Source organism: Episyrphus balteatus, chromosome 1, assembly GCF_945859705.1.
Source record: "Episyrphus balteatus chromosome 1, idEpiBalt1.1, whole genome shotgun sequence".
Lineage (NCBI taxonomy): Eukaryota > Metazoa > Arthropoda > Insecta > Diptera > Syrphidae > Episyrphus > Episyrphus balteatus.
Genome location: NC_079134.1, coordinates 66,052,470 through 66,065,816, shown reverse-complemented (window position 1 = coordinate 66,065,816; position 13,347 = coordinate 66,052,470). Strand labels below are relative to the sequence as shown.

Below are 13,347 nucleotides of genomic sequence, written 5' to 3'. Positions count from 1 at the left end.
TGATGGTTCTAAGAATGTGGTTAGGCTAGTCTCACGTTAGTCTTAAAATTTGAAAATTTACACTTTTCAAAAAACCTGTAATATAGCTGAGTGCCATTGCTATATTAAAAGAAAAAAATTAAAATTTATCAGTAGGAAGAAGGAAATAAGGCCGGGATTTGTTTCTTTCTTTAAACTATTGTTTTTTTTTAAATCACTTTTATATGTATATGATTATTTCTATTAGAAAATCGTTTTTTTTTTTCTTTCTTTTGTATAGAGACAAGAATTACATCAAAATGTAATTTTAGGAATATTGAGGACTTATTGCTTCTTTTAATTGGTGATTCAATTTTGCTTTTGAGTTGAGGAAGAAGAGACCGGAAAAAACCAAGGGGCTCCCCCTGCTAAATACAGGAAGATATATAAAAAATTGGAATTGTTTTTGTTGATGTTTGCTTTTCTCTGTTAGATACTTATCAATCATTTAATTTTTTTTACGAAATAACTGATAAATTATTCGCATGTTTTTTTGAGCAAAATTTTTGATTTAAAACGGGTTTTTAAAGTTTGGTGGATTGTAAATCCGTCCGTATTTTGAAACATCAATGAATCCGCAAAATTCGAAAATTCCACAGAAGAAAATGGTCCTTTTTAATCATTAAATTGGCGGCAGAAAACAGAAATGTTCTTAAGTCCTAAGTAACAAAGTGTTCAAATTGCTAAAAAGTGTAAAAAAATCAGTTTATATAAATTGCGAGCGTAAAGCCCAGCACGCAGATCGCGCTAAACTAAATTTTATTTCGACAATTTTTATCTCTACACGCGTTCGCTGAAAGCCAAAATAAATTTAAATTTAAAAATAACGACTGAATCACAGTTTCATTTACCTATACCTACTTACATTCAATATAACATACATATTTTTTTACCTGCAGAATACCTTTTTTACGCTCTCATTTTGTTTTGTTCCTCTTCTTTTATTATATTTCAAGTTTTTTTTTTGCTTGCAGCAACAACAATGACCACAAATGTCAAAATTTACCTGTGAAAAAATGCGTTGAGCATTATTTCGCGAGCTAAATTGCGTGGAGACTTTTTGCAAAAGTAGTAGATGAGAATTCGAATTTAGCGCGTGAACTGCGTACTACCTAGCTAAAAATCCTCGCTAAAATTTATCTTTGGAGGAAATTTGTATGAAAGATAAATTTTAGCGCGATCTGCGTACTAGGCTTAAGCGAGCAAAGAATTTTTTTAAGGGAAGTAAAGTTTACCCATTCTTAACCTTTACAAAAACTTATTTCATACAATTTTAAATACCTATACAAAATTGAAAAATAGAAAAAAGAAAAAAAAAAACTGTTTTTATCACTGAGATTTTGTATTTTTTAAATTTAATTGGGAATTTTAAAAGCAAAATTTTAGATAATCCAAGTTGCTTGGCAAACTAATTATTTGCTTCACTTGAGAAAAAAAAAAAAACAAACAATAATCTTAAATTGTTTGATTTATTTTTTATTTCCTACTTTTGCAAAAAGTGGCCAATGTATGCTTCGACTCATCTCGATGAAATTATGGAAATCGAGTGGAAACAAGCCAATTTCAATTATTTAATTGTTTTGAATAAAGAGAAGAGACATGGTTTTTCGGATTTTATTATTTCTGAGACATTTTCATTTAGCGACCGCGGGGTCCCTCTAAGCGCGGGGTCGTGTGCGGGGGCACACTCCGCACACCCCTTCCACCGCCACTGCCGCGAACATTCGGCCACTATTCGGTATTCGGCCTATTTTTCTGGTATACCAAATAAATATAATAAATATTTATACCAAAATGTGTGTTCTATTAAAAAATTGTAATTTTAGTACTTATAATCTACAAAAGGCAAATTGTGGTGAATGAAAACTATTTGTTCCGCATTTGTTGTGTAGTAAACGATTACGTTTATCTTCCCCTTCAAGCAAACAGGTCCGACCTCGGTCCGAATCCGCTCCGCCTGAGGAGGACCTGAGTCCGACTTCGGATCAGAAACTGGTCCGAAGGCGGCTCAAATTAGTATGGAAGTTATAATCACCGCGAAGTCGATTGCATATGTATTGGTGTGGTGAAAATCTCCATTCCGAGAGTGTGTGAGTGCAAGCCCGATTTTCGCGGTCTGACGTCGGAGTTTCTTTGTTGAACTCAGTTTTCTTGCTTGAAGGGTCGTAGACTATTACTGCTTCGAAAAATAGTCTTTCACTGTAAACACTTGTCCATGGAGAGGAAAGGTATACCTTTCCATGGACTTAAGCAAATGTTGTCAAAATTGGAAATTTTGTAGTATGTGTTGACCACCACTTGTTTGGGTCCGCTGTTCGATCTTGGCGAACAGTCCTCAAATGTAATTCGATTTTAGATATCTACCTTTGCAGTAGTAGGTTGTGTATTCAGACATTTATCTTAAAAGTACCCCTTCAAGCAAACAGGTCCGACCTCGGTCCGAATCCGCTCCGCCTAAGGCGGAGCTGAGTCCGACTTCGGATCAGAAACTGGTCCGAAGGCGGCTCAAATTAGTATGGAAATTATAATCACCGCGAAGTCGATTGCATATGTATTGGTGTGGTGAAAATCTCCATTCCGAGAAAACGGAGCCGAAGTCGGACCCGAGTCGGAGCAGCGAAAACCTACCAGAAAGAGGAACAAAAATGGGATGACGTTTCGCATTTGCGACCAAAAAAAGAACCAGATTTTTTTTTTTCTTTTCACTGAAACTGTTTTATTTTTTTTTCTTTTCTTTATTTTATTTTCACAAACACAATTTTAATAATTATTTTCTGGTGAAGGCCAGCGACAGGAGAACTCGATGTTAGTCGAAAAATTGTGGATGTTGAATGTATGTGGGTGCTGGTGGCGTCAGGCTGCCGAAGAAGATTTCCTAAGAAAAACACAAAATGATTAGTATATTATTTAAAAAATCACTGCGCGAGCGCACTCACCCATATTATATCGATGAATTCTTTTTTTGGCTTAAAATGATCCCATATTATATATTTAATATATATAATTTAATATTAAACAAGGCGAGACACGACATGCCACAAACACTGCAAGAAAAAAAAATAAAATGAAGTTGACGCTTTGTTTTTCTGTTCCCTTTGTCTTTCCTTCGTCAATTTTCCTTTTCGCAATTTTTCACCACGATTCTCGTTCGACTTTTGTGTTCATACACAAAAAGTTGCAAGTGTGTGAGTGCAAGCCCGATTTTCACGGTCTGAGGTCGGAGTTTCTTTGTTGAACTCAGTTTTCTTGCTTGAAGGGACTTCAGTTATTCATCGTCATGGTATAAAAAGACAAGGTATGATCATTAGAGCCACCATCTTACAAAATGGGGTAATAAGGTTTTGAAGTTAAGTCAAAAGCAACAACAATTTCCAAGACAAATTTGTTTACAACAACAATTTCAATGGGCTGGGCTGTCAAAACCTTAAGTAGCCATAAGTTTTGACAGTTCTCGATACTGAGTTTTTTCTAATGATCATACCTTCTCTTTTTTTACCATGATTCATCGTTACAATACGATGTTGTTAGGAATTTCATAAGCCACATCTATTGAGACAAAGTATAAAATTTTTGAAATTACCAAGGTTTTTTTTTTGATTGTCTTTGGCCGAATATTTGGCGGCCGAATATTCGGTATTCGGCCGAGGAACGTGGCCGAATATTCGGCATTCGGCCAAATCAATGTTCGCGGCATCTCTAGTTCATACACAAAGAGTTGCAAGTGTGTAAGTGCAACCCCGTTTTTCTCGGTCGGAGTGTCTTTTCTGAACTCCGTTTTCTTGTTTGAAGGGCTTTGTCTTTTTCCTTTCTATCATAACTGTTTATTAAAGTACAAGAAAAAACCAACTAATCAAATCAAATCAATTCTGAGGAAAACAAACACATACATGCATAATACACGCCACTTTTCCTCAGAATTGAAATGTCAAAAGTTTTTTTTTAATTTTTTCTACGACGCTGACGTTTTGCTTAAAAGCCCAATACATAAACAAAACATCCTCTAAATTTCTTGATATTGAATGAATTAAACAGAACAAGAAGTCTTTCTGATATGTTTTCATATTTTATTCGTCTATCCACCTGTGTTGAATTAAAAAAATCTTATATAAAGGAAATTTTATGAAAAGTAAAACAGAATCTTATCGTAAATCCAAGTAAGTGTATAAAACAGTATCGATCTTTGTTTTCAAATAAAAACTACATTATAAAAATTCCTAAATAAACACATCACTTCTAATGGAATCCTAGTTAACAAGTTTTGCAAACTAAAATGTGATCCTATTCAGTTTGCATAGTTTGGGAAAGGATTCCATTGAATTGTAGCCCTGATTTATTGAAAACTCACTTTGATTAGTAAAAATTGTACCCTATAAATAATAAACGATTCTTATTATGTATTTATTATTAGTAATCTTTTGACGTAGAGCAGGAAGCATGGATAGGTTGCACAAAAATGTCGACAAAAACTGCAAGTTGGTTGTATTTGTTGATGATTATACGTGCAAAATCCGTTGGAATTGAAATCCTAGATGCTCCTTTTCAAAAGTTATTCATATTTTTGTATTTCTAATCGGGACAATTTGGAATAAAAATCTTGGGGAGAGTACGATAACTTAGGCGACAAGAATTGATAACGGTATTTTGTAGAGGAGTTTAATACAGTAATTTATTACTATGGAGGGATCCATCTCCCCCCGTTTAGGCGGGAGGGGCAATTTTCTATAATATCACGTTAAATACAAAAAAAAATATTAAAAACAACGGCAACACTTACAGTTATGAATAATACCTTTTTCAAAAGCCAGAATTGTAAACTTGATTCTCATTTTTAAATCAAATTATTGCACTTAATTGTTTTCGAAATAATCAACTTCAAAGTAAAAATTTGGGAAAAAAAAACACATTAAATACTATTTTTACCAAGAATGTGAATTTAAATACGAAATAAATCAATCAAATAAACTGCCTCAATTAATTTATACTCAAATTCTGAAAATTATATGCTTCTATGCCTTCTAGTTTTTGAGAAAATTGACAATAAGAAAATTAACTTTCATCAGATTGCATTTACTTAACTATTTTCGCCATTTTTCTGAGTTAAACTTAAAACTGCAAGGAAAATTCATAATATAACGAATATGACCAAATGCAACATTCAAATTCAAATGTGCATTCAAATGCACACACACCACATATCGCTCTTTTGGGACATCAGAAGAGAAAAGAGGATTTGAGGATTTCCTATATGCAATATGTCAAATATAGGTAAATTGGCATTGTCAGTCGATCTTATAAAAAAAACTACGAAAAAGATCTTAGCTCTAAAATTGAATAAGTATGAAAAAGGCTTGCAGAATTATGTTTTTGAAAGACTAGTTCTTTGATTTTTTTCCATAAAATATAGAATTAATGCAGAATCATGTGAAAATTGGGGCAAGCGATTTCTAGGGTGACTCCGAGTAAGTTCCAAATTCGATACTTATAATGCCCGATATTATAAGTATTTTTGTGCACTTGAAAACTTTCATGTAAAATCGTTTGCGATTTTCACAGTAGGTAGGTAGGTACCAGAGATCCAAATGAGTATGTTCGGACCTGTTCGAACAATTTCAATTTTTTAAAATGATCGTTCGTGCTCGATCGTTTTCTCTCTATACTCGTAAATCGTCTTACTCATAAACAAAAATACTCACAAACAAAACCATACAAATTGTTTGAACTCTTGAGTATACTCGATCCTCAATACCCACAGACAAAATTACTCGTAAACAGATTGACTGTTCATAAACACTATGCTTTACTCGAAATGATCGAAAGTGATCGAAGTGATCGAACGTGATCGAAAAATCATGAACAGTTTGAACAATGAAAACAACCACTTCCAATTTCTACGCCCCATAGGTACCTGTTGCATATATTTTTTTTTTTATTTAGGTTTGCGGTACAACTGCAATTGAAGCTGGTTATTTCAATTTTACAATTGCGGTTTTAGAAAGAGTTAATCAATGACTGAGTAAATAAAAAAGTAATTTACTAGGAATGCCCAGTTAATTTGTGCAGGTAGGTGCGTAATAGAAACATATCCTTAAGAAATATGCAATAATGCGATTTGGGATGATTGTTTTTAAAACAAATTACTATTTTTTCGGGTAGGTATATTCGGGAAATTACAAATCTGCATGAAAGGTTTAAAGGGAAAGTTATGAATGAAATATTTTAGTTCAAAATCTGATCGAGAATAATATTTAAATATTAATCTTCTGAGTGATTGTGTCGATGGCCGATAAGAAATCAGATGTGTCCGTGAATCTGTGTATTGAAGATATTATACCGTTTTCCACTGTAGAAGGCTCTGGAACGCAGGCTTTTGTTAAAGAGTGTATACAAATGGGTACTAAATACGGAGAACATGTTAACGTGAAAGACATGCTTCCCACTGGAATAACCAGAAGCAACAATGTAAAAAATATTGAAAACAAATCAGTGGAAATAGTTAAAACAGAACTCGGTTGTATTAAAAACTTTTCGGCAACAAAATGAGATCCTATCTGGCGCCTACTCTTCATAACATAATTAATGAAAGTTTATTTGAACGGGTATTGGGTGTCAATAGTTCCTTAAAGATAAATTCAATTAAATTTTTTTTTTCATGTACATATACAAGTGTCATAGTTTTTAACTTAATTTAATTTATTCAATTTAAATTTCATAAATTAATTGATGCCAAAAGATTGTCTAAAAAAATCAAGGAAAACTAATATAAGGGAGTGAGGGACAATCTTCAATCGTTCAAGCGATAGATGCAATTTTCTTATTAATTGACTTCAAACACAAAAAAAAAATATTTGAACACAACGGCAACAGCAATATTTAAATATACATTTTTAAAAAGCTAGAAGCTTAGTCACATTTGTAAAACTAATTGTAATGGTAATTGAACTCAGACGTTTGAAAAAAAAAAAATTATGGAGAAAATTTTAGCACCTCGTTTTTAACCCTTTCGAACCCAGCGTTACTCTCATGTAACATATTTTTAAAAATTCGTAAAAAATATTCCATTAAATATTTTTTTAGGTTTCGATGGCTCAAATGAAAGATAACGATGTCTAGTTACTGGATTATTACAAAAATTTAGTCAAATATCATACCTTTATTTTTTTTTATCGAAAAAGGAACTGAATTTCACATTTTTTCTTTTTTTTTTGCAAAAAAAAAGTTTTTTTATATATGGTCATAATTTTGAAAAAAGAGATAAAAAAAGTTAATCCAGAAAGTGTTTTGCTTTTTGGCTTAGAAAAAGGAGCATATATTATTGTTCTATAAAAAGTTGTTTTCTCAGTTGTCCGACTTTTTTTGGTGGTCATAGGCAGTGTATTTTAAATACATGTAGCATGAGAGTAACACATTAGTTTTGCTATTTATTATTTTGGAAAATAACTTTTTACTATTCATATTTCTTAGTTGTGATGTTTTTGATACGATAATACTGAAAAAACATTTTTTAATATTGATTTTCATAGCTTGGGTTCGAAAGGGTTAAAACTTTCGTAATACAAAATGCATTTATTTTCAAATTTTTTTGTCCAAATTTATTATGGTTTGAAATTATAAAAGGAAATGTCAATATGTATTACGGTTTATGAAAAAAATTAAAAAGTATTTCATTTTCGAAGAACTTTTTTTAATAGAAGTTTTGAAAAAAAACTTAACTTATTTTATTTTTATTTAACAACATTTAAATATAAAGTTATTTTTTATTTATTCAATAGCCCTTATTGTTGAAAGTTAAAAAGCAAAAGTTTAAAGTTCTTATTTGCCAAAATCTTAGAGAAAATCAATTATTTCAATGCAAAAATTCAGTTTTTATCAATAAAACCCATCGAAATTGAAGTAATTTTTAATTTTATTTTCAAAAGTGTGATATATATTACCATTTCTGCTTCGAAATTCAACAAAAATTTTTGTAAAATAAATTCATATTTTATGAGAAAAAGTTTGGAAAAAAGTCATTTTAAATTTTTTAATAACATTTTTTTTTTTAATTCTGAGTTTGAGGACCATTTTTTCAAAAACTTTTAAATAAATTAAGTGGATTTAAATTTAAGAGATAAGAATGAGCTTCTGGCTTTTGAAAAATGTATTTTAAAATATTGTAGGTGTTGACGTTGTTTTCAAAATTTTTTTTTTGTGTTTGAAGTCAGATTGTGAGAAAATTGCATTTATCGCTTAAACGATGGAAGATCGTCCCTTACTTCCTTATATTTGTTTTCCTTAAATTACCTAGAGAATCTTTTGCTATCATTTGTTTTACGAAATTTAAGCAAAAAATAAAAATGTTTTTGTTCAAAAAAAATTTAATTTTAATTTAAAAAAACAATACGGCAACATTGGCAATTTTTAATCTATAGACTTTAAAGTATTTTTAATTACCTACGTTTAAAAAAAAAAAATCGTCAAAATCAGAGCTGTTCTGCCGGGTTCCATAATAATTGGCTTTTTTTTTAGTACATTCAAAGATAAGATGCTTAATTGTTAAACCAGCTTGACCTACAGTGGCGACAAAATAAATAGCACATGTACCCTAAAATTTCTAAAATGAAAGTTTTTCGCACTTTTTTAACTTAAAAGAGCTGTTTTATTAATGAGGAAGTAAGAACACAGATATATTTGATTTATTAAAAAAGAAATTAAGTACATTGAATTCTTTAACAAAAAATAACAACAAAATCATTAATACAGCTCAAGTTTTTTAGGACAAAATAAATAGCACACTTCCTAAAAACAAAAACAAATTAACAAAAATTTTAACACAGTTAAAAGAAAATAACTAGTATTTGGTTGGGTAACCCTTATTATTTATCACAGCATAAAACCAGCGGTAAATAGACGTAACAAGACTCCGAAATCGTTCAAAAGGTACTGAGTACCAAGCTCGTCGAAATTCCTGCTAAAGTTTGTCCAAATTTGAGGTATCAGACCTGTTAATCGCTTTTCCCACGTCACTCTACAAGTCCACAATAGGATTCAGATCTGGGGACTGGCTTGGCAATTCCATAAAACCGATTTTTAGGACGGATAGCAATTGTTTCACAGACTTAGTCTTATGTTTTGAATCGTTATCCTGTAGAAATGTCCACTTTAAAGGCATTTCCTTCTCAGTAAAAGTTGGAATAGTGTCCCTTAGGATTTCCTTGTATTTAAGGTGTTCCATAATACCCTCTATCCGATGAAATGGCCCCACACAATGCCAAGAAAAACAAGGTCCGTCAAGATAGCACCCACACCCCCAAATTTCCAAAATCTGAGTATGCAATAATTTGTTGCTAATTTGTTGCTAATTAGTTGCTCTAATCCCGAATTTGTTGCTCCACCCCTTCCCCCTCAAAATTGATGGAAAAGGTGTGGGTGCTATCTTGACGTCAAGATAGCACCCACACCCATTAAAATCTCAACATTTAAAAAAACTGAGTACGCAATAATTTGTTGCTAATTTGTTGCTAATTAGTTGCTCTAATCCCGAATTTTTTGCTCCAAGATTTGACCTTGAAATGCACTTCAACAGTTTTCTCAAAAAAGCTAAATTCCCTAAAAATGAACGCACAGCGACAAAAAAGGTGTCAAATTAAAGGGCTTCTCAACACCTTTTCAAAAAGGTCTCATTCAACTTTTGAACCCATCTCCTTCATGTCCAAAATGCATTGTGGAACTTGTGGAACATATCAAAACGTCAAGATAGCACCCACACCAAGAAAAACTTACAAATTTAAAAAAATAAGTATGCAATAATTTGTTGCTAATTTGTTGCTAATTAGTTGCTCTAATCTCGAATTTGTTGCTCCACCCCTTCCCCCTTAAAATTGATAGAAAGGGTGTGGGTGCTATCTTGACGTCAAGATAGCACCCACACCCCCTAATTTCAAAAATCTGAGTATGCAGAATCTTAGGGATAATTTGTTGCTAATTAGTTGCTCTAATCTTGAATTTGTTGCTCCATGATTTGACCATCAAATCGACTGCAACAGATGCAATTTTTGTGGAGACTTTTAATCTATAATTTTTTTCAAAAAACTAAAAATGCCAAATTAAAAACATGATTTCATGCACTGCAAAAAATAACTTTAAAATTTTCCATCGCTTTTCATTCCAGCCTTAAAGTCCAAAAACTAGTCAACTCTCACCCCTAAAAGCGGTGTGGGTGCTATCTTGACGTCAAGATAGCACCCACACCCCCAAATTTCCAAAATCTGAGTATGCAGAATTTTAGTGTTAATTTGTTGCTAATTAGTTGCTCTAATCTTGAATTTGTTGCTCCAAGATTTGACCATAAAATCGGCTGCAACAGATGCAGTTTTGTGGAGACTTTTTATCTATGATCTTTTTTAAAAAACTAAAGATGCCAAATAATAAACATGATGTGATACTCTGCAAAAAGTTACATAAAAACTTTAAATCGCAATCCATTCCGGTATTATAGGCCAAAAACTAGTTTTTGATGACGTCACTTCGACAAAAAAAAGTAGAACCTCAACGATAGATAGATAGATAGATAAAATTCTTTATTTCATAAAACAAGGTTTACAATATTTATTCCTAAGAATAAGGACGTGGCAATTCTGCCGTCTGCCTGATATGACATTTCATAATAAAGAAAGAAAAAAAATATATTGAAAATATTGAAATAATTTATAAAAATTGGCTAATGAACAAAATTCAATAACATAATAAAAACTTATTAAATAAGGAAAAATTTAACAATTAGTTGAAAATATAAGTAACAATTTTGAAGTGATTTGAAACACAAAATACATTTTTTCAAAATTTATAAAAACTTTAAACATGTTATCAATTTTCAAGTGATTTGAAACACAAAAATAAATTATATATGTACGAGTTCATAATAATAACACAATAATGGTATAAGTTTTACAGGATTTGACTCTATCAATTTTGCAGTGATTTGAAACACAAAATAAAAATAAAATAATTTAAACTGCAATAGCTGGGATAACTTTAGAATTTCTCATAAGTAACTATTCCGAAAAGTCAGTGCATGTTTACAATATTTGTATAGGTTAGACCACCCTTGGGCACCATTAAGTATTTCGCGCAAACGAATTGGGGAAATAAAGCTCTCGTCTAAATGTAATCTTCTTATCTCTTGAAGTATTGGACAAACCGCAATAAAGTGGAGAGTGTCTTCAGCTTCTCTTCTGTTACACAAACCACAAATTTGTGAGAGATCAGGGCGATGAGGCATACAGTTGAGGCTAAGCATTTCAACCCGTGCTCTAAAAATGTAGCTTATAGCTTCAGCCGATAGTTCGTTGGTGAAATAGTTGTTTTCCGATTGCAAGTGGTGGTTGAGAGTTCTGTATACGTTTCTGGATGTAGTTGATGATGCTTTGGCTTGGTGCTGGATGTAGGCTTTTTCATCTATCTTAGAAATAATACTTTCAAACAAAGCTGGCCATTGGTCCACATTTGACTCCGTCGGTAAAAAGTTCACATCGTGAGATAGGGCAAGCTGTTTCCATTCCTTAAAAGGTGTTGTATTGGTAAGTAATAGACGCGACATGATGATTTTGTGCAGACTTCTCTCTTCTCTTTTCATAACTCTTACTATGTAATCAGCGTTGGTTTTAAGATTTTGAGTATAAATTGGCGTTATACCAGACTCTACATAGATTGCATAACTCGGAGTTGACGAAGGCAATCTAAACAGTCGTTTGAAAAAATGCCTTTGAACGGCTTCGAATTCTTCGAGAGGCAAGTAACCAAAAACTTGAGCACCGTAGCACATACAGGTGTTGACTGTAGCATGAAACACACGGTATTTAGACTTAATATCAACTTGTTGGTTTGCAAAAAACTTGGGCCACATCAAGTTTAAAGCTAGTTTAGCCTCAGTGCTTTTTTCCTTAACATGTTTCACAAACTTCAAATTACTTGTAAGTAAGACTCCAAGATACTTAAATTCTTGTACAATGTCAATTGGTATATTGTTGAGAGACCATTGTTCTTCAGGCAACCTCCTTCTTTGGCGTGCTTCAAAAACCATTACCTTCGTTTTTGTAGTGTTAACCTGAAGACCCCACATCTCGCAGAAGCTTTTAAGTCTATTGATTTGCAACTGGAGGCTGAAAGGGTTTTCAGCCAACAGAACTAAATCGTCGGCATATAGTAGGACTTTAACTTTAACGTCAGCAAACAATATTCCTCCTGGAAGCGCATCACATACATTGTCAATAAACAAGGCGAAGAGAATTGGGCTTAAAATACAGCCTTGAGGAACTCCCGTCGTGGTTTCGAACCAGTCCGAATATTCAGCACCATCCCAAACCGTAGCAGTAGTAGACATCAGAAAGTTAAAATACATCAACAGAAACTTTCGGGAAACTCCTAAAGATGAAAGCTTGTAAATCAGAGCCTGCCTATTTACCCTGTCAAACGCCGCTTTGAAGTCAACGAAACATGCATATAATTTTTTGCCCTTCTCTATAGATCTCCTAGCTATACTGGTGAGAGCAAATATATGGTCCATAGTCGAAAAACCCGGTCTAAAACCAGCTTGGAACATGTTCAGTAGATGGTTGACCTCAACCCACCTTGAAAGTCTTTCGTAAAGAATTGAAGCCAAGATTTTTCGCATCGAGTTGAGAATTGAAATGCCTCTGTAGTTTTCTGGCATGGTTGAATCTCCTTTTTTAAAAATTGCGAAAATTACTGCTTTAGTGAAATTGAGTGGCACATACGAGTTATCATAGAGTCTATTAAAATAAACCAACAAATAGTTTTTCAATACATCAGTACTATTTTTATAAAACTCTACCGGAATACCATCGACGCCTGGAGCCTTGTTATTTTTCATTTTTTTCAGCGTTAATTCAAGTTCACCAAGAGATATAGGATCATCCAATTCCGAGATGTTGGTATTGGGTAATGCATAACAGAAAGTGTGGTGGTTCTCATCAGCCGACAAAAGAGTTTTAAAATGAGCTGCTAGTGTCTCAGCTCCGAGAGTATTCACCACACTTCGATTACGACCACCAAGCTCTCGAACACTACACCAAAAGTCCTTAGAGTTCTTGCAGATGATTAGATTTCTTGCCATATTGTTGATATACTCAATTTTTTTATTAGCACATACTTTCTTGAACTCTTTATTGACATGTAAATAAATATTTTTAAAAAACAAAGAATTTGTAGCTCTGAAGAGTTTAAGATATACAAAAGAAAGTTTACGAAGTTTTTTGCAATCACTGTCAAACCATTTGTTCTTTGGATTAAATGAGTTGTTATTGTTTTCGTTATACGGTGCTGAGGCTTTTA

The 13,347-nt window shown here is 32.6% G+C and overlaps 1 protein-coding gene across 1 annotated transcript in view; it reads left to right on the top strand.

Annotated features, from left to right (window-relative positions):
- The first annotated feature begins 3,863 nt into the window (after positions 1-3,863).
- LOC129907300 (signal-induced proliferation-associated 1-like protein 2) overlaps positions 3,864-13,347 on the top strand; it is a 134,938-nt gene continuing 125,454 nt past the window's right edge. Inside the window, exon 1 of the mRNA XM_055983416.1 lies at positions 3,864-4,172. The gene's annotated coding sequence lies outside the window, so the exon portion shown is untranslated. The remainder of the gene's footprint in view (positions 4,173-13,347) is intronic.